Source organism: Heteronotia binoei, chromosome 21, assembly GCF_032191835.1.
Source record: "Heteronotia binoei isolate CCM8104 ecotype False Entrance Well chromosome 21, APGP_CSIRO_Hbin_v1, whole genome shotgun sequence".
Lineage (NCBI taxonomy): Eukaryota > Metazoa > Chordata > Lepidosauria > Squamata > Gekkonidae > Heteronotia > Heteronotia binoei.
Genome location: NC_083243.1, coordinates 99,591,916 through 99,618,376, shown reverse-complemented (window position 1 = coordinate 99,618,376; position 26,461 = coordinate 99,591,916). Strand labels below are relative to the sequence as shown.

The 26,461-nt window shown below is 42.2% G+C and overlaps 1 long non-coding RNA gene across 1 annotated transcript; it reads left to right on the top strand.

Moving 5' to 3' along the window:
* The first annotated feature begins 62 nt into the window (after window positions 1-62).
* Window positions 63-26,094, top strand: LOC132590120 (uncharacterized). The gene is made up of 3 exons (XR_009556643.1): window positions 63-261; window positions 23,971-24,099; window positions 26,052-26,094. It is a non-coding gene; the product is annotated as an uncharacterized LOC132590120 (long non-coding RNA).
* The last annotated feature ends 367 nt before the right edge of the window (window positions 26,095-26,461 follow it).

The window sequence follows — 26,461 nt, the reverse complement described above, 5'->3', positions numbered from 1 at the left end:
TCCTGGCCAAAGCACAGAGCAGCTGCAGGAGCTCAACATATGCCAGCAGGGCAGCTGAGCTTGATCACCTTCCAGCCAGTTTTGGGCATGGCTTGGGAAAGATGTCTTGCTAGATCAACTGGTCTGCTAGGTGCAAGCCTATGCACCAGTATTGGTTTGTGCTCTCAAGCATTTCTACCTAGACATGAAGCACTCCTTCCAAAGAGACCTGAATGGGCCAGCCTCCAGAATGCAAGACACTGACTTACCTGAAGGTGCTAGGTAAATTTGCCTTGTGAGAACACTTGAAAATTTTGGTGTCATCACAGAAAATACCTTATCTCTGGTAATTACCTGCCTAAGTACAGTGGTATGGAGAAGAGTCCCATATAAAAGTAGATATTTACTGTATTTTTGTATGAATTTTTGTATTTAAAAACTTGATGGATCATGTTGCAAATTTGCCCGTGACTATGAGAGACCCTGAGGGCAGCAGATTGTCTGGCAGAGAGCACGCACAGCATCAGTGAAAGGATTAATAATTCCTTGGCACTGACAAAAAGAAATGTGGACAGATGGGGTCTGGAGCTGAGATGTTTAATCAAGGGAGAACATGCTTTTGTCTAAAAGGAAACTGGTGATGAGAGGCCCAACAAGGAAAACAGCATGGCTTCTCAAGTTGAAAAGTTGCCATGTTTCTTTCTGATGGGAAGCACTGATATATTTTTTAAATCACTACTGATTACTCCACAGCCTAATTATATCAGCCCAAGAAAAGTGCATCCCAGGGATTGATGAAACTTTCTTCATGCCTGGCATCCTCCTTATATCAAGTTTGCTCCAACTGCAGAGCACCCAGTTCTGTTTCAGCTTGCTTGGCTGATGCAGAAGAATGAGAGCCACAAAATAATAAGTTTCCACAGCAGAACACAAAGTAGCTCCCCAGGGCTTTTCAGATCAGGAAAATGACACTAGAGGACAGGTTTACACCCCTCCTCCCCACATGCTGCAGTCCTGATCCACAATGAGTGTTCCAAGTGAGAAATTCCCAGACTTTCAGTGTCAGCTGGCCAGGTGGATTTTTAAACATGTGAATGGGCTTCAAATGGAGTAACTTTAAGCCCCATTAAATTAATAGGCCTTGATTGCACTGAATGTTATTTAAATGCTTTGGATTAAGAAATGAAAAGATAATTCTAAATAGGCAGATTAGAACATGGCTAGTTGGAGATGGGACAGATGTGATGAGTGACTCAGAAAATGCACTGGTTATAACATGAAGGGGAGAGTGGATACACTGGTTTCATAATGCTGTGCTGCATGCAAATTCCATTTAGCACTTTTAAAACAATGAAAAATACTACCAAAAGTTTACATGGTTTTGAGAAAATTATATAAATAGTATACCTAAAAGATTCAGAGAATCAGGGAAACTTTGTGAACCATTTGATCTAACAAATTTCACTATTTATATCAGGCTGGGTGTGTTGTACCTTGGATGGATACAGAGAACTAGGAAACTGTTGCTTTGTTTCAGTATAAATCAAACTGAAGTCCACAGTTCTGGTGCTTTACAATTATTGCAAGATCTGAGGCCAGTTTCATATCCAATGGGAAAAGGCTTACTGGATAAATTAATTATTAATTAACTTAATTAATTAATTAATTAACTACTATTTCTTTGGCAATATTAAGTTTTGAAACATTTTCTTTTCCCAAGAGAGAAGCACTAAATAAATATGGAAATAAAGATTAACAGTGAAATCCTAAGCAGAATTGTATCCTTCTAAGTCAATGGGTTTTAAAGGCTGTCGATCTCTTGTGAGTTTCTTGCATTGTGCAGGGGGGTGGACTAGATGACCCTGGAAGTTTCTTCCAACTCTATGATTCTTAGGATTCTATTATTCTTAGGACTGCGTTTTTAGATGATCTACCTGCATGTTTTCAGAAGGACAATCAAGAAGACTTTCAAATAACTGTTATTAAAAATAAAAATTGTTGTATGAATCTGAAGTTTTAGGTCACAGGGAACATTTACAGAATCTGCTTGCAAAGAAGATGATGATGATGATGATGATGATGATATTGGATTTACAACATGCCCTCCACTCTGAATCTTAGAATCTCCTTTATCTCCCTCCCTCACAACAGACACCCTGTGAGGTGGGTGGGGCTGAGAGGACTCTCACTGCAGCTGCCCTTTCAAGGACAATCTGTGTCAGAGCTTTGGCTGACCCAAGGCCATTCCAGCAAGTGCAAGTGGAGGAGTGGGAAATCAAACCTGGTTCTCCCAGTTAAGAGTCCGCACACTTAACCAATACACCAAACTGGTTCTGCAAAGAAAATTTCTCCTTTTTAAAAGTAAGCTGCTTTCCACAGTGACTGACTGGCCTTTTTCATGAATATCTTGTGCTACAGGATTGGATGGAATGCAACGGTTCGGAAGATTTAATGATGATTTTTCTAAATGCTGTTAGTAACTCTTTGGCCAATGGAAGGCAGTAAAAAGATTAACTGCTTACATATTTTGGTCTTCTGCTTGTGAATAGTAAGACTTCCTTACTGAGGTATTATATATTAAGGCATAGTTAGAGTCTGGCCATGCTTAATTGGATTACAGGCCTAAAGGGACTTCTGTGGCTCTTTTATGGAAGATTTGATTTGCAGGCTGAGGTGAAAGTATTTTTAAAGGGCACCATATGGACCTTTGGCAGGAAAAGTTAGCTTCTGCCCAAGCCTATATCCCTGCAGCTGGGTAAAGCCTGCAAGCATCTGCCTAAGGGATACATTCTAATCCCTAGGTAGGAGTTTGGCATGTTCCTTCAGTGCACAGCAAAGGAAACAGACATTTCAGGAGCTGTGTTTCTATGGATGAGAAAGCAGCAGAAGGAAAATATCAGGTACATTTATTCTACACAGCCAACACATTGTGTTCCCCAGAGTAATTGATTCATAGGCCGCTTAGTTTATAAATAAGTCTCCTTGGGAGTTTATATTTAATTGTTTAGCATTCTGAGACACTTGCTGGCTTCTGATTATCCACTTGCACAGTTCTGATGCTGCCACCATCCCTGAGCTATCATTTCATTAACGGAGTTTCTTTTCTTTGATGCTGTGTCTATATTCATTTAGTATTTTCCCAGAAATTTTCCACCACCATCTCAATGCCTAGTTAATAAGCCCATCTAGCAACTTGAGAAAGGTATCTTTGCTTGGCCAATTATAAAAGATCATGAAAGGATTTGGAAGGGAATACTAGGGGTTTGGCTCCAAAATCTCACTCTGGTCTCAGACTGAGGGACAGGCAGGGATAAAGCTTTCCTTTTCTTCCCACTGATCAGCCAAGCAGCTTGTAGCCCTAAATGCTCACTCTAAGCTGACATCCACTTCCTTCTTCTGCCTCCCCCAAATCTCTCATGATTACCTCATTTACTAAGGCTAGGAACATATCTCTGTCACTTGGATATGGGACTGGTACTCCCCAAATATTTTCTCTGACAGATGGAGTTGTATTTTGGCACATTATCAGTCAACATCCTTTCCTTAGCCTGGGCTTCAAGGCCACCTCTGTACACTAATGAAAGTGGTCTTGGCTAGGCATTGTTTTTCCACAGTGAAGGTTCTTTTGGTGTATGATGTACAATACACCTAAATAATTTAGATGAAGTTTTAGTCTAACCCATTGTGAAAGAGCTGAAGGCAGCAATCCCACAGGTGTGCATGTCCCAGTTATTAAGTGGAGCCTACTGCCAGGGAAGTGTTCTTAAGGTTGCACACTCAGTCTCTCAAATACATAGCAATGGATTGGCCATTTAACATACAGGGAATGTTTGTAGTGGGTAGCTGCCTTGGTAAGCCCCAGGGAGCCAGGAGCAAGCAAGCGCAGTCCCCAGTATTTAGGGAACCATTTGGCTTAGACCCTTCAGTGGCAACATTGAGAGGTGTTGACTCACCAGTTGCCTTTTCCTTTGTTGTTACTGGTTAGCAGTAGTGAGGGTGAAGGCTGGGTCTGATCTGAGTGGGCTCTGCTGGATTGTAGCGCCCTTGCCCTTCAAATACTTTTAAATAGAAGCATATGTAGAAAACAAGCAAAACCAGTTGCCAGAAATAAAACACAGGATATGCTTCACTCACATAGACAGACAAGGATGTTCACAAGATAATACAAAGCAATAAAACATCAAATACAATAAAATATTGTCATAAAAAATAAACAACAGCAACCATTAAAAAGTACAGCATAAGGCTGAAACAATTGGGGCAAATGCACATAGTGCAGGGGGGCAGATAAAAGAAGTGCTGTTGAGACTGCTTAGGTACAAAGGCATCAGGGTAGGAATATCAGTTCCTCACCTAAAGATGATTATTATGCCTTTAAATGCTCTAATGAACTGAAAAATGTAGCCATGGCAGTTCCCAGTAGGAATGTGCACTCAGATATATCCAGTCTGACTATATATCCTAAAATTATTTATCTTTTTTAAAAACCTTATTGTTATTTGTCAGACCTATTCAGGATCCAGATCCTGGAACCTTATCCCTACTCAGGAGTGTTCCCATAATTTCCAGGGTTGGTTTTTTTAAAGCTCCAGACTGGGTGGGGGAAGGTTGCTTTCCTTAGATTTCCCAGGCAATTGGAAGGAGGCAGCTGTCATAAACAAATGAGATCACATGTTGGTGGGAGCTTGCCAGATTGGTTCTGCTGGGCCACTCTGTTTGACATTGGTTCTCTGTTGAGCTTGCATTCCTACACAGTCTCTAGGTTCTGCCTGGCTTCTGTGGTTAGACACTGGTTCTCTTAGTTTGCAAATACTGTCTCTTCCTTTGCTTCAGTTGATTTGGCTTGGATTCTCTGATTTGACACTGGACAGGTTGGACTTGCAACATTGCCCCGTAGTTCTGCTGAGACACTCTGGTTTTACATCAGTTTTATTGAGTTTGTTAGTTCTGTTTGGATTAGGAGGCTTTTGGTCAGTGCTTGCTTGCTGTTGTATGTTTGTCTACTATTTGCCTTGGAGAAAGTATGGGTTCCCCCCCCACCACCATAGGAAACCATGGGCATGGCTGGGGGCACCTTGTTCAAGGACCAATAGAATTGGATCCCTTGATTCAATTCACTTAAAACTTGTGGATTATTTAGTGGACAGGCAGCACCAGCAGCTTCTCTGCAATTTTGGTATCATTTGCTTGAAAAACAGACACTCTAGCTCCCCCCCACCCCCAAAAAAAGATTCCATATGGGGAATAACAGACACAGATTTTTAGGATTTCTGGAAAACAGTGAATCTGAATGTGGAATTGGTATTGCATACCTGAGTAATTTGGAATAATAGTAATTATGCCTTCCTCCAAATCCAGATTTTTAAAAAGCCAGGTTTTTTTTTCCTGATGTACATTCTTAGTTCCTAACCCATTCCTTCACTAAGCTGTTTCACACTCCTGTATGCTCTAGAGCAATATTAGATTCCTGCTTGCCCTCTGATAATTTATACATTTCCAATGAAATCAAAGGTTCTTCTCCCTTATAGACCTCACCACAATGAAACACTTTATCAGAATACAGATTGCTTTTTGACCCCCCCCCCCTTACGCACAGACAATGAGCTGTTCAGGGGCATGCAAATCCTCTAAAGCTATTTCTTAAATTTTTTGAACATGTTTATGTCATTGTAGAAACAGAATCACTCCTGTTTGACTGAATAATTAATTTTGCCATATAGACAGCTGATAGGCATAGGCGTTCAGGTATCAACTAATCAAGTTATAAATACAAATATTTTTATAATGATAACTAATCAATTTTCAAAGAAAATTAACATTCTTTAATATGAGGGACTTTTAAAAGGTTTTAGGTTTGCGCCCCCCCCCCCCAAGGATTCCTGGGAACAGGAGGGGAGGTGTCAGGTAGCTCTCCCAGGCAATGGGATCAAATGGGGGGGGGCAGTCACTAGAACTGTCTGCTCAGTCATGAGAATTCTCTCACAGCCCTCTTTTGTTCTCTGAGCATGGGTAAAGAAAGTGAAGAAAAATATGTCTACAGCTTGACTCCATTTCAGGGAAGTTACATTTGTGTGTGTGCATGTGTCAGTGTTTTACCAGTCTGGCCAGCTGCCTTGGAACTGGCTTGCCAGATTGTTTTGGCTTGGATTCTCTGGTTTGTCATTGGTTGTGATGAGTTTGCCACATTGGCCCATGGTTCTGCTTTGGTTCTGTGGTTTAGTGTTGCAATATAGAGCAAGTGTAGCCTAATAGTATGTGATAGTATGTTACAAGCTATTAGGCTACGTTGGTTCCATATTGCTTTTCAAATATATTCTTTTAGACCACAGTAGGAAGGTACATAATTGTAATACCATTTGAATTGCATGTATCTGATCTGGACACAAGACAGTACCATATGAGGCCTATAAAGAATATCCTTGTCTTGAGTCACTGATAGGTTCCTTTATTCCAAGTTTTGGCAGAGAGTGCAACCATATTGCAACACTTTTGTTCAGTCGCTGATCTCTATTGGAACGTAATTCTCACTTGGTACTGTATTGTCTAATATTATTATTGCAATAATTGAGCCTATGTGTAATGTTTATACTTGACCACTGAAGAAAGCCAGTTGGCCAAAATGCATCTGTTTAAGGATCACATAAGGTACTAATCTTGAAATATAGTATTAATTGTATTCTTGTTGAGGCTATATTTGGGCCTATAACTGTTTTTAAACCAATTTGAAATGAATACATGCATTTTTGTAATTTGTATTATTCCTATATTGATGTTTTATATTTATTGAAATTAATATGGGACCCTTATTTTGTATTCGATTAACCTTTCTCATTCTTAATTTAGTATTGGGGGTTAAGTTTTTGTTCCCCTCCGTTTTTCCTCTAGCACTTTCTTCAGGAGCCTGTAGAATAGTACTCCTTGATCCAATGTGTTTGAAATAGGGCTGTCAATAAAAAAAAAAAAATTGGTAATATCCTGATCGGAAAATATTCGGTAATAAATTCTTCAGTATTCCAGATATTTCTGAATAAGTAGTATTCCAGATATATCCTAATATACTGAGATATCTGGATATATTTGATTCCATTATACCCTATCGGCCATTGAAGTCAATGGCAACATAGGGTATATTGGGTGATATTCATATACCCTCTTGCTTCTGCAATTTGTGTTTTATATCATTGGCTGAATGACTAACAAACACACAATTCACCATTCGCTGATTGTCTGCATGCTCTGGGTCAAAGGGCGAATAGACCCTATAAGCCTCATATAGATGTTCCAGAAAGGCTCCCAGGGCTTTGTCTGGCCTTTGGAGGACTTCGCCTATCCGGCTCATGTTAGTTGCCTTTTTAGCTACTTCCTGCATCCCAGCTAGCAAGTAGCCTCTATAGGCCTTCAACAATCTCATGTGATCTGTATTATTTGCATCCCAATTAGGGTCGGCTTCAGGAAAATTGTCTGCCAACCACTCTGCTCAGTTTGTTACATCGACAGTTATGCTTGCCTCAGCCTTCTTTCTGGCTTCCTTAAATATACGCTGGCGTTCCTCTGTTGTAAAAAGGGTCAGGAAAAGCTGTTGGCAATCTGGATAGGTAGGGCTGTGGGTCCCCATTAGGCTAGGGAGTAAATTAGTAAGAGCCTCTGGCTTCTCAGTGTAGGTGGCAATGTGGGTCTTCCAATTAAGCAAATCAGCCAATGAAAAGGGGGTGTAGATATATCGTCTCTGGCCCCCCTCAATCACTCCATTCTGACCCAAAAACTGATGGGTCTGGACTTGGCACAAGGGCATCTCATGGGCAAAATCGGAGGAGTAGGTTGCCACACCAGAAAGTGCAGACGTGGCTGGAAACTGTGAGAGCAGTGGTGTTGAAGCTTCATCTAGATCATCTGTTCAGCTGTTCAGAGCGAGATGCTTCTCCACTTACAGAGGGACTCTTTTTGTGAGCTGCCTTCTGTGGCATTGCTCTCGGCTTCAAGAGCAGAACAGTTTTTGTCACCTTCATGCATTGCTTAAGCTAAGGAGGCGGATCTAAAAGCAAACTATAGCACGAATCAATATAGGGAAACTGGTCTGGGTGGTCTCCCGGTGGGGTGGTAACCACCATGTAAACTCTGCATGCTATTTCAGTGGAGAAGGTGCCTTCAGCGGGCCAGCCCATGCCAAAGGTAGGCCACTCCCTCTCACAAAACAATCTCAGCCTAGCAGGGGTCTGTTCTCCTTGGCTATAATCATCTGTGAATGCCCCATCAAAATGGGCTAGCATGCAATCCAAAGGTATATTTTTCGACTGAGAGCTTCCCATGTTTAAACAGAGTGAGAGTGACTCAGGGCTAAGGCAGGCTCTTCTTCAAACACAAACTCTGTGGCTATGTCTAAATGAACCTCCCTTACTGCCTGTATATCTACAGGGTTCCAGGGGTGCAATCCAAGGCTGAGAGTTTCGTTCCACCAAAAAAGATTTGACTGACTCTTCAAGGCCAGAGAAATGTAAGTCTGGTAGGCTAGTAGGGCTAAAACAACGGTAGCAGTGAAAAGAATGGAAAACTGCCAAGTATGGCTCAGCCTGAACAATCTGCTCTTCCCAACCTCCTGTGCAACCCGTGATTTTGTTGCCCAGCATCCCGGTGGGTCACTTCCCACACACCGATGTGGTCCCTCACCCTTTACCTGAGTAAATATCACCGAGCCCAAAAGGGACCCCAGATGCCACAGGGGGCTTTACTTTGGCGTTTTAACACCCAGGAAGTCGTGGTGTGATCTGTTCCTTTCCAAAGCTGTACTTTATAATTGGGACACAATGCAGCTTCCCAGCAGCAGGCCAATTTGCCTTGGGTGTCAACCCAGGGACTAACCAAGTTACGAAACCTCTCTCGTGGGTTCCAGAAAACCCAATCATCTTTGTGGAATTCAAGGTGGCCGCTCATATAGCAATATAGGGCCAACAAGGCTCTCAACTGGCCCAGGGCCCCAGACAGACAAGACAGCTAAACACAAATAAAAGTGAGGGGAGCACAACAGGATCCTCAAACAACCGCTTTCTCGTGTTCGCTGCCCACTGCAGTCTCCTGAGTGGGAACCAGACTACAAATGAGTACAGATTTCGCTTTGTCACGGCTGCTGCTGTCAGCAAATGTAACGTCTCAGTAACGCTTCATGCACACTCTCACATTCCACAAATTCCTTCCCAGCTCTTCTGCTAGGCAGGCACCAGTCCAAGGCTGCTGGCAGGGAAAACACTTCCCTCTCCTTGGGCAGAGTTTTAAAAGGTGCTGCCATGGGGTGATTGGTCCTGCATTCCCTCTGAGACGGGCAGTAGCCAAACAGTCTCATACAGAGGGGTCCTATTGCCATGGCGCCAGATTCATACTTACCCTCCGGAGGCCATCTAACCGCAGCTGGTTCCTGTCACCTCTTCAGGTCTGATTAGGCTCACAGCTCAGCCCAGTCGAGGATGGGCTAGAGAGAGGACGGTAAGCCAAATGAGGCCAGGAGCTCCTACTAATGCTCTGGTCTCTCCTGGCCACCTCCTATAGCTGGCCAGGAGCTAATCAGTGGGGGGATAAGCCCCCCCCCCTCTTTAGACCGGCCACATACACCAGAAAGATGTAGCAGGAAACCCCTGCAGTAGGCAATTGATGGTTGGTTCAGTGAAAGATGAGGCCTGAGGCAGGATCAGGAAAACAGCTTTCTCTTTACGCCAAAAGCTGTGGGTCTGACCCCGATTACAGACAGAACATTGGGTTTTATACTGCTTTAAAGTTATACATCAGCAAAAATCAAACGAACTGGAAATACATCACAATCTGGAAACATGTCACGACACAGGCGGGACATACTTGGGTCTTTTCGGTACTTTCCATACATGGCATTACATAGTAGCATTGTTTGCAGTCATAACATAACCTAAACCGCAGCTTTCCGGTTTAATAAACAACTCTTTTTGGGGATTTCTCCAAGAATTCACCTTCCTGGGTTGCAGTACATATATTTCTATTTCATCAAGCTGCATGTTGTAACATCAGTTTGCTAGCTAGCTAACCACAATCCCATTTCCTAGGCCCTTTGGGACTCTCCAAACAATGACAGCTTTTTTCACAATACCACAGACATATTTTACATTACTAGAAGTTTCTTTACACTGCTCTGCAAGCAAGCTTATTTGCTTCCTTTTGGTCTGAACATTTCTAATCCCAATCTCTTACCTAACAATAGCCAAGCAATACCCTGTTTTATTTTTATCCTTATTTAACATGCCTGCCACAGTACCTGTGTTTCCCCTGTATCCCTTCCTCATGCTAGTTGTTCTTTCCTTCCCTCTGACAACCACAATATCCACAACTTTCCCCACTTCCTTCTCTCCGTCCCACCAGCCAATCAACCTATGCTTTATCTGCCCCCTTCATCATTTCCCCACACTATTTCCTCTTTCCCTACTTCTGGCAGCTCCCATATCCTTGCCTTCTTCTTTTTCTTCTTCCCACCTTCCAGCCAACCTACCTTTACTGTGCTGCTCCTGTTTCATAATGTCTGTTTTTATGATATTATTTTAACTCTGTTATTTTATTGTTGTAAGCCGCCCTGATCCCGCTTGTGGGATATAAATCTAAAAATTAAATTAAATTAAATTTATCTGCACAACTTTCTTCAGCCTTCCTTCACTCTCCCAGAAGTTTCTACTGGAAAAACTCTTGCCAGGTTTTGTAGTGCCTGCCAACCTGATCCTGATTGCATGGTTGGAAACCTGCAAGGACTTGCAGGGCATACCTCAGTTACCCCTATATTAGGTCTCCACACAAATTTGTACTTTCCCTCCTTCTAGCAGCCACCATATCCTTTCCCGGCTTCTTTCTCTCTTTCCCATCCACCCATGCACATTTTATTTGTGAGGTAGGTTAGGAAAATTGCTGCCAGTGGTTGCTGCCAGGTCTGGCCCCGATGAAGCCTCAAAAAGCCAAACAGCCCTGGACAGGGACCTACCCCTGCATTTTACAAAAAGGTATCAAGGCTCCATTTTTCCTATCTACAGTTAAGCCATGTTGTGAGTTAGACATATTGATGTACAGAAAACAAAGGCTTTTATGTAAATACATTTCATATCTCTCATTTCATTTCCAAATAAATAATGTCAACTTTTATTTTATCTGCCTTTGTATTCTGTTAGCTTTATGAGTTCTGCAGTATTATAGCACTAAATACAACCGTTCATATATATTAATACCTTTGCTGCTGCTGAAAGATTAGGCCATGGTTAATAATTGTGCCAGTTAAAAAACCAACTATTACCTTGGTAGCACCAGATGAACATAAGAACATAAGAGAAGCCATGTTAGATCAGGCCATATTTTTATCTAAACCCCTCTTGAAGGTGGCTATGCTTGTGGCCGCCACCACCTCCTGTGGCAGTGAATTCCACATGTTAATCACCCTTTGGGTGAACAAGTACTTCCTTTTATCCATTTTAACCTGTCTGCTCAGCAATTTCATCGAATGCCCACGAGTTCTTGTATTGTGAGAAAGGGAAAAAAGTACTTCTTTCTCTACTTTCTCCATCCCATGCATTATCTTGTAAACCTCTATCATGTCACCCCTCAGTTGACGTTTCTCCAAGCTAAAGAGCTCTAAGCGTTTCAACCTTTCTTCATAGGGAAGGTGTTCCAGGCCTTTAATCATTCTAGTTGCCCTTTTCTGAACTTTCTCCAATGCTATAATATCCTTTTTGAGGTGCGGCGACCAGAACTGCACACAGTACTCCAAATGAGACCGCACCATCGATTTATACAGGGGCATTATGATACTGGCTGATTTGTTTTCAATTCCCTTCCTAATAATTCCCAGCATGGCGTTGGCCTTTTTTATTGCAAACGCACACTGTCCTGACATTTTCAGTGAATTATCTACCACGACCCCAAGATCTCTCTCATGGTCAGTCTCTGCCAGTTCACACCCCATCAACTTGTATTTGTAGATGGAATAAAGTTATTAGCTAATTATTAAAATTTTCATAGATTCTTCCCCAAAAGAATAATTAAAGCTGAACTTTAAAAATCTTCTTCTCAAAGATTTTTAATATGATGATGAAGGGAAATGTTTCTCAGTTTGTGGCTTCCATATGCATACACTTCCAGTTACTTAAAGATGTTTCTTCTTTGATCCACTAAAGAGAACTAAAGGGTTACAGCAACAGCCTCATCTTTAAATAATTAAATGTAGCTCACAAAACCTAGTTCATTCTTTTTAAGCCTTTCTGAACAGTTGGTCATGCTTTGATTCATTCCCGGAGGTTAATACATATAGTTTCTTCAGATTGCAAATAATACTTCAACTGTGTGTTGATGAATCTCATAAATACTAAGCTCACAAGAAGTTATCATTATCTATCTGACTTTTTAAATGCTGATATTATTTATAGCTTGGATACAAATTTCTCTAATTATCCCATTTTTCCCATAATCATGGTCATATCTAGTCATCATTTAGACACATTCATTCTTGTTCACCTCCTAAATAGGAGAAGTTGTGACATGCCACATTTGTCAACATTTTTCAGTAACAAGGATCCCTAAAATAAACATTCCAACCTGCTTTTTCAAATGTCATTTTAATTCCACTGACATTAATGTCTTTATTTCACTGACATTAATGCCTTTATTCCTATAATTAAAACCAGTTTTGCAAGTCATTTAAATTAAAAGCTCTATCAAATATTTTGCAGTTGAACAACCATTCTTACATAGGTGGAGAAAATGTCAGCTGCTTAGCTATATATATTCGACAGTAAAAAAAACTATTCTCTGTTTAAAAGACTACAAGACAAATTAAAAAAACACATTGTTTTTATTTCAGAAGCAAATTTGGCGTTTAGGTATATTCATCAACAGAAACTCAGCAGAGGTAGTAATCTATAGAAACAGTGCATTTGTTCCTCATAAGTATACTGACATCATAACAGGAATGTGTGAAATGCATAGGGTAAATGTGATTCTCAAGTTCACAGATGCTGGATTAAGAACATAAGAAAAGCCATGTTGGATTAGGCCAATGGCCCATCTAATCCAGCACTCTGTCATACAGTGGCCAAAAAACACATGTGCCATCAGGAAGTCCATCAGTGGGGCCAGTGACAAATATGTAACACTGGCAATTCAAAATTAATTCAGTTCCATGTGCAGTAGCATCTGCCAAGAAACTGAGAGAAACCTAAGTGTTGCAGGATTTACACCAATAGTATGTCAAAGCTAATAGGCACCTAAGTAGTCACAGGTGGAGTCTAATTGGATACATCTGTAAAGTCAGCCCATAAATGACATAGATTGTTTAGATCTAGCCTTGACAGGTTAGAATCTAGAGTCAAGGCTAGATGACAGCTTTTAAATTAGATCTTTTCAGCGATTGGATAAAATCAGGCTGGGTGCCCACAAAAGAAGGAGCTTCTACTTCTCCAAGCCAGAAGCCAGGAGTCTTCTCCAGGAGATCTAGGAGAAGGTAACAACACAACCAGTTGAATGAGGATGGGACTTCGGAAGACGTGTCTCTGGCGTTGTGGGCCTGACAGCAGAAAAGTGTCAGTGAGTATTAGTCTAGGGCAATGTTTCCCATTAGCAAGGTCACGACCCAGTACCAGGCCATGGAAGCCTCCATACCAGGTCACAAGAAAAGCCAAAAGCTAGCCCCACCTTCAGCAAAGCCTGAGCTCTGCTCTGCTTCCTTCCTTCCCCCATCTCTATGTTGTGCAGAGAAAACCTAGACTTAAAGACTGACACAGGCTGCAAAGCCTGAGCTCCGTTTGGCTTCCTTCCTCCATCTCTCTGTTGTGCAGAGAAAACCTAGGCTTGAAGACTGGCACAGGCTACAAAGCCTGAGCTCTGTTTGGCTTCCTTCCTTCCCCCACCTCTGTGTTGTGCAGAGAAAAACTAGCCTTGAAGAGTGACACAAGCAAGCTTGGTTGTAGCTTGAGGCAGGATTCCAGTAGTAGCAGCTGAAGGAAGGGCCTACTAAATCTATCAGCATATTTTGAGGTAGAGGAGCTGCCAGGGCCCAGTGTGGGTGGTACACAGTTCTGGCATTCCTGATAGCAATGGCAACAGCACTCCCAACTATATACACTGGCCAGTGCTGTTGAGGAAGGGGTGTGGAGGTGGTGCAGGCAATTGAACATGGGCATCAGGAGTGCTTGCAAGCTGGAGAAGAACACACAAACAGATAGGTGCATGCAGGAGTGGGGGTGGAAAGAGAGGACCCTGGGTATGTATGAAAAAGTTGCAGACCACCCACTTTCCACCCCCATTTTGGCTCACCATGAGTTTCAGAGAGATTTTTCTGAAAACGAAGTTACTTCAGAAGAAGAGGGAGGTTTGGGGGAGTGCCCTGGAAGTGACCTCACAGGAAGAGGTGGAGTTTTGGTTCAGTGTGTCCCAGAAGTGACATTACTTGGCCCGTGACCTGGAAGTGACACCACAGGAATTGACATGATTCCTGTCTCCCAGCTCCACCCCCAAAGTCTCCAGGCTCCACCCCCAAATTTTAGTGGGTCATGAAGGAGAAGTGTAAAAATAACCAGGCCACGAGAAAGAAAAGTTTGGGAAACCCTGGTCTAGGCCAACTACTACACAGTCCAGTGTAGGGAGATAGGCAAATTGCCTTAAGGTTTTGTTTAGTGTTCCTTTGTAATGTAATGTAATGTAATGTAAAATTTTATTTATATCCCGCCCTCCCCCGCCGAAGCAGGCTCAGGGCGGCTAACAGCATTTCAAGTAAACAATACAGTAATAAAAACATTAAATTCACATTAAAATCAGTCAATAATCAATAATTAATTAAATTAATTAATTAATTTGTGCACAGTATGTTTGTTTTATTGGTTTTTATTATCCCATTTTGTGTTTCCCCTTCCCTTTTATGAATAAAGTTTATATATTTTTCTATAAGTTTTGTCTTTTACTTGATAGACCTGGGACCTGGTAACACCCTGACCAAAAAGAACCTACGTAGTATTTGATTAAGTTTATTATTATAAGCCAGCAGCTGGGCATTTGGTAATGATAACAACAGCTGCTGTGTGTGGGTTCCCCTCTTGTGTGTGTCCTTGACAGCATCATTCATTGTTTTTGCAATAGTTTGGTTTCATTTATGGTCTTGAAATAGTGTTTTAAGTTATATTTTTATTTTATCATCAACTATAAAGGTTAAAGCTGCATATACAATAATACTGAAATATGAACTCACATTGAAATCACTAGTACACTGGGCTGTATCCAGGGAACCATGTATGGAAATTCTTTCTGGAAGGGAACATATCGTTCACTTATAGAACAGAATTCGTCTACCACTGCCTCCATCTGCTCCCCACCACAGCCCCCATTCAGATGAACCACAAGAACAGCACTGAGTATGACACAGGGGTCTGCAGTGGGAGGAGAGAAAAAAACATATTATCCAGAAAGGTGGCTGTGGAGAATGGCCAACAAAATGCTGCATGAATCTGCCTGATATCATTAATTGTACTGTTTTATATTGTCAACAGAACTCTACCTGCACAGTTAGTTTTTAACTTAACAAAAACTTTAAATACAAACAACTGTGTCTACTTTTGATTATCTTTCCAATAACAGCATAAACCTAATGGAGAAAAAACTGTGAATATTGACTCTCTTTCTCCTTTGTTTTTTTTTAAAGAATAAATCCTTGTATTCAGAGATATATACATCCTTGTATTTCAGAGAGCTATGAGAGAGAGCAGAGAATAAGTGATATAAGGGTGAGGTTTGGCTTTCTAAGCAGCTGGGGAAGTTGATGAGAATTTCTGAGTTTGTGTGACAGCTGAAAATTCTGAGTTTGTGGTTGCTGATTGATTAGGAGTGGCTGTGTTCCCCACCCTCTTTGCATTATTAAGCTGTGCATTGCCAGAGGCTGAGCACATTTCAGAGAGCTCTGAGAGAGAGCAGAGAAGCACTGAGAGAGAGCAGAGAATAAGTGCTATAAGGGTGAGGTTTGGCTTTCTAAGCAGCTGGGGAAGTTGCTGAGAATTTCTGAGTTTGTGTGACTGCTGTAAATTCTGAGTTTGTGGTTGCTGGGAAACTGCTGTCTGTTTGGTTTGAGTGGGCTGAAAGTGATTGAAGGTGATTGTTGTTGATTGATTAGGAGTGGCTGTGTTCCCCTGTCGCTGTTATATGTGAAGAGACATCTTATAGCATGTGCTGCAGAACTGAAAGTAGATCTGGAGGCTTAGATGATCTACATGACAGCAGGTGGCTGGCTGCCAGAGGTATTGCATCAGCCAGCAGAATCAGCATGACACAGCAAGTTGCTGATTGGCTGTCCAATGTATAAATGTACAGAGTAACTGTGGTGATTGTGGGTTAATGGAGTTGGAGTTGCAGCGGAGCATATTGTCAGTCAGAAGAGTGAGTGGTGTTGCAAATAAATGTATATAGTGGTTTTACAGCTACTGTGTACAGCCTTCATTCTTGCGTCGCTAAGAATCACCCTCTTGGACTCTAAGCGCATCGACAGGGTTATGGGCCCAGCACACTTCCGCTGCGCCTAGAAGACCTGAGAGAGGTGGTAAAGAAAGGATGCTGAGTTCTCCAGAGGCTGCCTAGGAGGTGAGACCAGCAGTGGCTGAAAGGAGTCTGAGCAGAATGGCTACAGCAGGAGCTACTGTGCTGGTGAAGAAGCTCACCACTACTAACTACAACACCTGGTCACTGAGGTTAGAGCATTTCCTGAAGAGAGAGGGGCTTTGGGACTGTGTGTCAGCTCCTCCAGCTAATCCCACGCCGGCAGAGGCCGTTCAGGATCAAAAGGCTCTAGCCACTATCATTCTAAGTGTTTCAGATGACCAGCTGGTGCATGTCCGTGGGCACCAGACAGCAAAGGAGGATTGGGAAGCTCTCAAGGCTGTGTATGTGCAGAAGTCAGCAGGTTCGCTGATATCCCTGTGTAGGAGGCTCTACAGGAAACGTATGCTGGCTGGGGAGTCGATGAGGGACCACCTCGACGGTATGTCTGTCTGTTTTCAAGAGCTAGAAGCAAGGGGTAAAGCGGTGGCTGAGGAAGATAAGGTGTACATAATATTAAGCTCTCTGGACGAGAGATATGACATGCTGGTGATAGCATTTGAAGGGCAGGATGCCGACAAGCTAGCTTTGCCTTACGTGACCGGCAAACTCCTGGCAGAAGAGCAGAGGCAGCTGGAGAGCAAGAGAGAGCAGACTCGACCCAAAGGAGAAGATAAGCCGAGGTCTGTTGGGGCTGGTTCCAGCTGGCAAGCTAAGGAGGAGGAAAAAGCCTTGCAAGTGTGGAGGAAGCGCTGTTATTTGTGCAACCACCTCAGGCATTTGCAAAGATTTTGTCCACAGCAGCAAAGAAAGAGCTGGCAGCAGTCTTCAAGGACACCCCAGGCAACTCTGGTAAGAACTGGTCCGGGACTGCAGAGTCTGCCCTGGGTTGTAGACTCTGGGGCTACTCAGATATTTTGCTGCCAGGAAGAACAGCTGCAGGACTGCAGACCAGCTGAGCAGAAAACTGTGAGCTTAGCTGATGGGAGACAAGCGGACGTGCTTTGCCAAGGCACGGTCTATTTTCCTGGACTTAATCACAGCTTTGATAATGTGTTATGTGTGCCAGAGTTAGAGACTAATTTGTTAAGTGTCTCCGTCCTGGCATGAGCTGGGTTTACAGTAATATTTGATAAGCAGGGCTGTGAAATCTTAAAGCAGGGTAAACGGCTGGCTAAAGGCACTCTAAGAGCTAATGTATATGAGCTTGTGCAAAATGTGGGGAAGGCACATACTGTGTGGAATAGACAGCCACACAGCAGGTGCATTCATCGACTGCATAGAAGGCTGGGCCACGCCAGCTACAACACAATTAATAAAACTCTCGAGATATTGGAGGGAGTGAAAGTTGATAAATGTAATGCCTTCCTAGATTGCAATGTTTGTAAAGAAGCCAAGTCAAGGGCATATCCATCGTCTAGAAAGAGTGAACGTGTGTCGGAGAGACCACTCCAATTAATACATGCCGACCTGGTGGGGCTGTATGCACCCGGTGTTTCTAAAAACAGGTTTGGGTTGATTCTGGTCGATGACCACAGCAGATTTGCGTGGGTGTATGCTATTAAGCACAAAAGTGATGTCTGTGCAACCTTTAAGTACTGGGCTAGAAGGGTACAAAAACAGTTAAATGCAAAAATTGCCTCAATCCAAACTGACCAGGGAGGTGAATTCCAAAACAAAGAGTTTGCCAACTATTTGAGGCAAGAGGGCATAAAGCATAGAGTTGCTAATGTTTCCTCTCCATGGGAAAACGGGATCATGGAACGGAGAGGGGGAGTACTCCAGGGTATCTGCCATGCTTTGCTAGAAGATAGTGGTCTAAGGCAGGCATACTGGGGTGAAGCCTTGAAAGCGTCCTGTTATATTTCCAATCGTTTGTGGACAGAGGCTATAAACGACATACCCTACAGGGTCCTGTATGGGAGAAAGCCATCCCTGGATCACCTTAGAATTTTTGGATCTAAGGCTTGGGTGAATATTCCTCTAGATAAGAGGAGGGAAGGAGGTGCCAAAAGCAGAAAACTTGTGTTTGTGGGGTATCAGAACGGCATGAAGTCCTGGAGATTTGTGGACAGTAATGACTTGATTAAATTGAGTAGGTCTGCCTCGTTTTGCGAGGATGAGAATTGGTCTAAAATTCATGCTAATGAAATGCCCAGAGAAAATAAGCTGCAACTGTCTCTGGAGAGTGAGGAGGGGCAAAAGCCAGAGAGCAAGCAGGCTCACTCACTGAAACAGGAGGAGGACAGTGCGAGCAGTTCTGATAGCATTAAAGAGCAGGAGACTTCTGAGGCTGTAAAAAGGGAGCCGGTTGAAGTCAGGGTCTCTGCAAGAGAAAATAAAGGTGTGCCGCCCAAAAGATATGGTTTTGATGCTGATGTAAATTATCTGGGCACTGGAGATTGTTTGCCTGATGGACAGCCCAGGTGCTGTGAGAGTGCACCAGATGTAAAGGAGGATACTTCTTTCACTAGGGAGGAAGGAGGTTATACATATGTATATGACGACCACCCTAAAACGTATCCCAGTGTGCTGGAGCTGTTGTCTAAGATGTCTTCTGGAGAACAAGGAGACACATAAGCAAAAGCCTGGAAGAGAGGCTGTAAGCAGTAACTAATTAAAAGGGTGCAATGTGCAGATGAATAAGTGCTAGAATGTAAAAGAAGTGTTGCAACATTAAAACAAACTTACTGTTTCAAGATGTGTGTTAGGCTGTAACTAAACTATGATTGTAAAACTAAACTAAAGTGTGAACAATTTTCAAAACTGCAAATGTTAAGCTAAATGTAGAACTGAAATCTGTAAAAATGTGCATTGGAAAAGAAAATGTGCATCTACACTAAACTACATGGTACTGTGTTTCTGATTAGACCTGGGAAATAAGCCAGCAAAAAGATAAGGGAAGTGCTCAGTCTGGGAAGAGAGCCAACTGAGGAGATATGGTCAGTCTGGGCAGAGAGCCAACTGATAAGAATGTGCTTGCAAGTTAATTGGCAAGCAGAGCAAAATGTGTGTGTGTTAACACAGGGTTCAGGGAAATGACAATACTGAACTGTAACTATGTATATATGGATAGCAATGTAACCAAATGTATTGATGGTGAAATGACCAATATGTATAAGCAATGTTGTGATGTATGGATGACAGCACAAGCTATAACCTGAGGAGGGGTGTCGCTGTTATATGTGAAGACACAGCTTATAGCATGTGCTGCAGAACTGAAAGTAGATCTGGAGGCTTAGATGATCTACATGACAGCAGGTGGCTGGCTGCCAGAGGTATTGCATCAGCCAGCAGAGTCAGCATGACACAGCAAGTTGCTGATTGGCTGCCCAATGTATAAATGTACAGAGTAATTGTGGTGATTGTGGGTTAATGGAGTTGGAGTTGCAGCGGAGCATATTGTCAGTCAGAAGAGTGAGTGGTGTTGTAAATAAATGTATACAGTGGTTTTACAGCTACTGTGTACAGCCTTCATTCTTGCATCGCTAAGAATCACCCTCTTGGACTCTAAGCACATCGACATCCCCACCCTCTTTGCATTATTAAGCTGCGCCTTGCCAGAGGCGCAAGAGCTAAAGAGCTCTTGGCCTGTGGCTCTTAGCCTGGGGGCTCTATAAGGACCAGGAACCCGGATCCCGATTTTCCTTGTGTTCTCAATAAGGTAAGTTGACCTTCCAGAAGGGGAGCCACATAAACAGGATTTAAAAGGGGACTATATATTTTTTAAAAAGCTGTCATGAAGGTAGAATGCAAGCAGAAGGGTGGGGGATTTCCACTGTTTTGCACTGAGTGTCACATGTATGACTATCTGCCCACAGGACAGAAGTCTTGGGTGTGTGCTTGATGCAAGGAGCTCCTGGTCCTCAGGGAACGAGTTCGTACCCTTGAGGCTGAGGTGACTGACCTGGAGAAGCAGAGACAGTCAGTTAGGCACTCGGAGAAGACTCTCAGGGAAGTATTAGATGAACCCCACTCTGAATGTGGCAGCCTCATTGCTGCCAGGGAGCATGAGGGTCGAGAGGGAACAGGGCACCGTGCCAAGGATAAGGGGAATGCGCCCTCAAAAGGGACCTCTTCTTCAGTTGGTGAGCGTCTTCTTTAGTTGGTGAGTCCTTTCACGTCAAGGAACCATCCCTGGGCAGGGAGAGGGGGGGCGGTCTTGGTAGTTGGTGAACTACTGGGTAATGGAACAGAGTTGTCCACTGAGATGGTGACAAACAGTATGGACTGTCTGCCAAAGTCTCGAGGCAGTAGGAAGAAGGTTGCGGGCCTAACTTGCCTGGGAAATTATAGATGTTTGTATACAAATGCTAGAAGTGTTCAAAGTAACATTTGTGAGTTGGAATGTTTAGTGTTGGGAGAAAACATAGATATTGTGGGAATTTCAGAAACTTGGTGGAATGAGGAGAATCTGTGGGACATGGTGATTCATGGATATAAGTTATATCGGAAGGATAGGGAGGGAAGGGTTGGAGGTGGGGTGGCTCTGTATGTCAGAAAGGGTATACGGTCCAGTAAGACTGAGGTCAGAGTATTAGACTGGGGCTGATGGGAGTTGTAGGCAATAAAAATCTGGAGAGCTACCTTTGGCCACCTAGCCAGGGCTCGGTACTGGGTCCCATGCTCTTTAACTTGTTCATAAATGATTTAGAGTTGGGAGTGAGCAGTGAAGTGGCCAAGTTTGCAGATGACACTAAATTATTTAGGGTGGTGAGGACCAGAAAGGATTGTGAGGCACTCCAAAGGGATCTGTTGAGGCTGGGTGAGTGGGCGTCAACGTGGCAGATGAGGTTCAATGTGGCCAAGTGCAAAGTAATGCACATTGGGGCCAAGAATCCCAGCTTCAAATACAAGTTGATGGGGTGTGAACTGGCAGAGATTGGCCAAGAGAGAGATCTTGGGGTCGTGGTAGATAACTCACTGAAAATTTCAAGACAGTGTGCGATTGCAATAAAAAAGGCCAACGCCATGATGGAAATTATTAGGACCTCAAAAAGGATATTATAGCCTTGGAAAAAGTGCAGAAAAAGGGCAACCAGAATGATTAAAGGTTTGGAACATTTTCCCTATGAAGAAAGTTAAAATGCTCGGGGCTCTTTAGCTTGGAGAAACGTCGACTGCGGAGTGACATGATCTGCAGGAAAGACATCTCTAAATAAGCTGAATGACTTGCAAATGCAATCCTTTCCTGCTATCTACTGCTCTTTTTGGTTAATGTACTTTGCTTAACGTACTTTGAAAACTCTTTAAATTGACCATAATACCTAAACTATTTGCCTCTGCCTTTTTTTTTTTTGGTTATACATGCAATTTTCTAAGTAAAAGTATTTTGAAGACTTGATGTTATAACAAAATATAGTAATGGTGAATATTAATTTTGTAGTGATTGCTTATAGAAAATTAAGTCTGATAGTTTAAGTAAATTAGCTATCTATATAGTTATATGGTGATATTGTTTAAGACTATAAAGAAGACATACAAAAGGTAAGGACCGAGATTTCATCTGGACTGCAAGAAATAAGCCAAAAAATTAAGAAAACAGACTAGACATTCAAGAAATTAAGACAAAGTAAAAAGAATGTGAAGGTAAACAAGACAACACTGAAGTACTGCAACAACATCAAGCAAACTCCTGGAATGAAGCAAATCAAACAATTGAAGTCTTGGAAACATGATAGAAATAACAATCTGCAATTTTGCAGTAACCTAGAATTCCTTTGTGAATTAGAGAATGAATTTAAAAAACTAATGCAAGACTATCTGAAGGTACAAAGTGATTTCCAAGAAACTGAGCAAATATTTAGAATTAATTCAAAACACGGAAGTAAAAATAAATTACCATGATATATATTGGTCTTCTTTACCCATAAGAAATTCAAAAGATAAATACTATTGCAACTTAGGAAAGAACCACTCAAAATTAAGGGACAATAAAAACAAATATTTCACCACCTTCTGCTGGACACAAACAAGAAAAGGAAGGAAAGGATTTGGAAAGTGGAAACAAGTGCTCCAACAGAAAAAATATATATATAATATCATTGAAGAATTCACTTTGCTTTAAAAATATTTTTGACAAAAGGCAAGAAAACAATGATAACCATTGAACAAGCAGAAGAACTCTCTCAAGAATTGACAGTAAGTGATAGTGATCAAAGATCAGGATAAGAAGACATTTGGGCCTTCATACAGAGAAGAAGGGGGAGTAAAGAAAAGAGACAAGGGAAAAGAAGAAAGATAATGGTGGAATGAATTCAAGATAATTGCTGTGAACCTGAATTAATTAATCTTGCCCTCTAAACATCAAAAACTTTTAATCAATTGAAGAAATTTAAAGCAGACATACTATGCATCCAAGAAACTCACATTAAAAAGAATCAAGAACATGTTTTAAATTGTAGAATATTGGATAAAGTATATATTGCTTCTGCTCAGAAAAATGGCATAGCAATGTATATTAACAACCAAAGTTTGGAAGTCCTTGAACATTTAAAGGACCAGAATGGAAGATATCAGTCCCTGGATGAGCTCCACCACCTATTTTTCTACAAAATGACCCCTAGGTATCATCATATGTTTGTAGCAATATCTTGTATAGCAAGGAGATGAATTTACGATATGATGAAGTTTTAAAATAAAAAGTTTTAAAACAAATATTTTAAATGCTGTTAGTTTATCTGTATATTTTTGTGTTTATAAAAATATAAAATTATTTAAAAAAAAAAAGCTACTTATACCTGGAATTAAACTTTGTTGGTCTTAAAGGTGCCACTGCACTCAAACTTTGTTCTTTTGCTCAGACCAATGTTGGCTACTCACCTGAACCTATATCACACTATGAAAAACATCCAGAAATTCAGATACACATTATACAGTGTAAGACCCCAAGGATATTGGTCTCAAACCAACACTGACAGCAAGAAGGAGAAGGAGGTTTTATACCCCCTTTTCTCTACCTGAAGGAGTCTCAAAGTGGCTTTCAATTGCCTTCCCTTCTTCTCCCCCACAACAGACATCCTATTAGGTAAGTGGGGCTGAGAGAGATCTGCGGGAACTGTGACTAGCCCAAGGTCACCCAGCTGGCTTTATGTGGAGGAGTAGGGAATTAAACCTGGTTCTCTAGCTTAGAGTCTACAGGACTTAACCACTACACTACACTGACTCTCTTAGGCTCTCTTAACCTGCAGCACCACTCCTGTCCCTGGCTGAGCATAGTTAGCAGGAATCAATCACTGTCCACTGAACCCTATAAAGCTCAGCCTCAGAGCTTACTGGAGAAGACTCTGTCTGGATATGGTTTCTGCTTATCATGCCTTTTGGACCTTGAGATCCTGGCTACCTTGGATTTTATTATATTGCCTGACTCCTCAGAGCTTTGGTTGATGCTTGTAGAATTTGACCTCCTGTCTTCTGTTTTACCCATCCCAGGTCCTTCTGATCTTTGGTTGAGACTTTTGGACCTGTGCCACTTGCTTCGGGATCTACTGGGGTAACAATTATCTCCCCATGCTTGGGGGCCTGATGGCATAGCAACTCTTTCATCTTTGAACAAAAGAGGTAAATGTCTCGGAGACAAATGGACTCCTTGCTGCATTAACAAAGTGCACACTAGAGTAATTCTCATAGGATGCTGCTAATTAGCTACTTTTGTGAATTGTCAGTTAATCCCACAGCTGTGTATATTCAAGAAACTGATCAGCATTCTAGAATGCAATGGCAAACTTTCTGCTGACAAACCCTGGGAAGTTGGTTTTGCTAGAGGGGGAAAATGCATTTCCATCTGGAGGGGTACAATGATGACTCAGGAAAATTATGACTGGAATAGAGCAATCCTGTGCAGAATTACCTCAGTTTAACCACATCCATTTCAAAGATTGCAGTAATTGCATCAGATTATGCTGTCAGTTTATCAGGATGGTTAACCTTGGGCAGGGGGAACACAGAAAGAGTAAATCTGAGCATTGTTGAGAAAAGGAGAAAACAATGTGAGCAGTGTTCCCTCTAAGCTGAGTTAGCATGAGCTAGCTCACAAATTTTTAGCCTCCAGCTCACACATTTTTGTCTTAGCTCAGGAAAAATGGCCCCAGAGCACAATAATTTATGCAGTAGCTCACAACTTTAATACCTGTAGCTCACACAGTAGAATTTTTGCTCACAAGACTCTGCAGCTTAGAGGGAACATTGAATGTGAGAGACTCTGAAGTAAAGAGATTACATCCACAAAATGGATGTAGCGGAATAATGGTAATGTGGGAACTGTTTCAAAGGAGTTCAGTGTCAAAAGACTGGAATCTTACTGAGGTTTGTGCGTTGTTTCCCCTTTTACACAAGCACACAGAGAGCTAATGCCCAATACCAACATGGGTAAATCCTCTTTGTGATTTATACTTGTCTAAGTCCACTAAAGAATTGCAAGGTATAATTCTGTTTAGGACTGCACTGTCAATTATGACATAGGGCACTTTTACACATGCTAAACAACACACCTTCAATCTGCTTTCAGTGTGCTTTGCAGCTGGATTTTGCTGTGTGAAATGAAAAAAAATCCACTTGCAAATGGTCAATGAAGTGTATTGAAGCTGTATTATTTAGTACATGTGAAAGCACCCATAGTCTGCTTTTTAAAGATGAGGCTGATCTGTGGCTTGGGTTTGTCTGTCACTGCATAAAAGCTGGCTGGTTGTTCCAATCCTGTCTTTACCAAATGCATTATTTGTGAAAATAAAATAAAATGAGAACTCACATGAATTGCTGGGGAGAAAGATCAGGGGTGTGGGGAAGGCTTTCTTCTCAGTGAAGTTCAACATCACAGACAGCCTCTCTTACCATTCATGTCTCAGACTGATATACATGGCTATTCTGATTAACATGGAAAATAAGTACATCCCCAGTGTTGCCATCTGGGTTAATTTCCATCTCAACAGGAGTGGGTTCCTCCAACCTGCCACTCTACTCTGAGATGAGGACCAGGCTCACAATGACACGTCACTAGCTAACAGTCGAACAAAAGACAATGACACTGCCATTTCCATGTGCAGATGATTTCTCATGCCAGCTGTCAGCTCACAGACAGTACTTGTCACTGGTTAGTAAGGATGATTACTAATGCCTGCTAGTTATAGAAAAGTCCTAATGGCCTTGGAAACTGATCAGTTTCCTTGGATGGATGACACTCCCCAGCAGTTAGATGAAACAGAAAAGGGTTTTGTGATTCTGTAGATAACCTTTTCTTTCTACTGAACTAATGCTCTGCAGGGTGCTCTTCCATGTGATGATGTTTCAGCGAGCCAGTTTGGTGTAGTGGTTAAGTGTACGGACTCTTATCTGGGAGAACCGGGTTTGATTCCCCACTCCCCCACTTGCACCTGCTGGCATGGTCTTGGGTCAACCCACCTCACAGGGTGTCTGTTGTGGGGGAGGAAGGTAAAGGAGATTGTGAGCCGCTCTGAGACTCTTCAGAGTGGAGGGTGGAATATAAATCTAATGTCGTCTTCTTCTTCATCTTACAGATGAACAGCAAAAAAATATAATAAAAGCTGTGAATTATAATGACCCATATGTGATAGCTTTGAAGGAAGATGCATGGTGGGCAGAGCAATCTGAATTACACCTACATTGGAGAACCCAGCAACCTCAGAACTCACGTGTCACTAGTCGGCTCCCTAAGGGTCAAGCTATGCTGGGTCGGGGGGTGGAGGGGAGAAAGCATAGCTGTCTGTTTGTGAAGCCACTATCATGGTGATTTCACTGCAGCATGGACTTCTGGCATACTGTTGAGGCAGGGATGGCAGGAGGGGGAGGGGCACTTTGGACCAACAGAATTGGTCAGTCCTGGGGCAGGTGCCATAGCATGTGACAGTTGGGGGTGGAGAGAGGCAGCTTCAGAGAGCCCAATCACCTCTCCCACCCCACCCCCTGA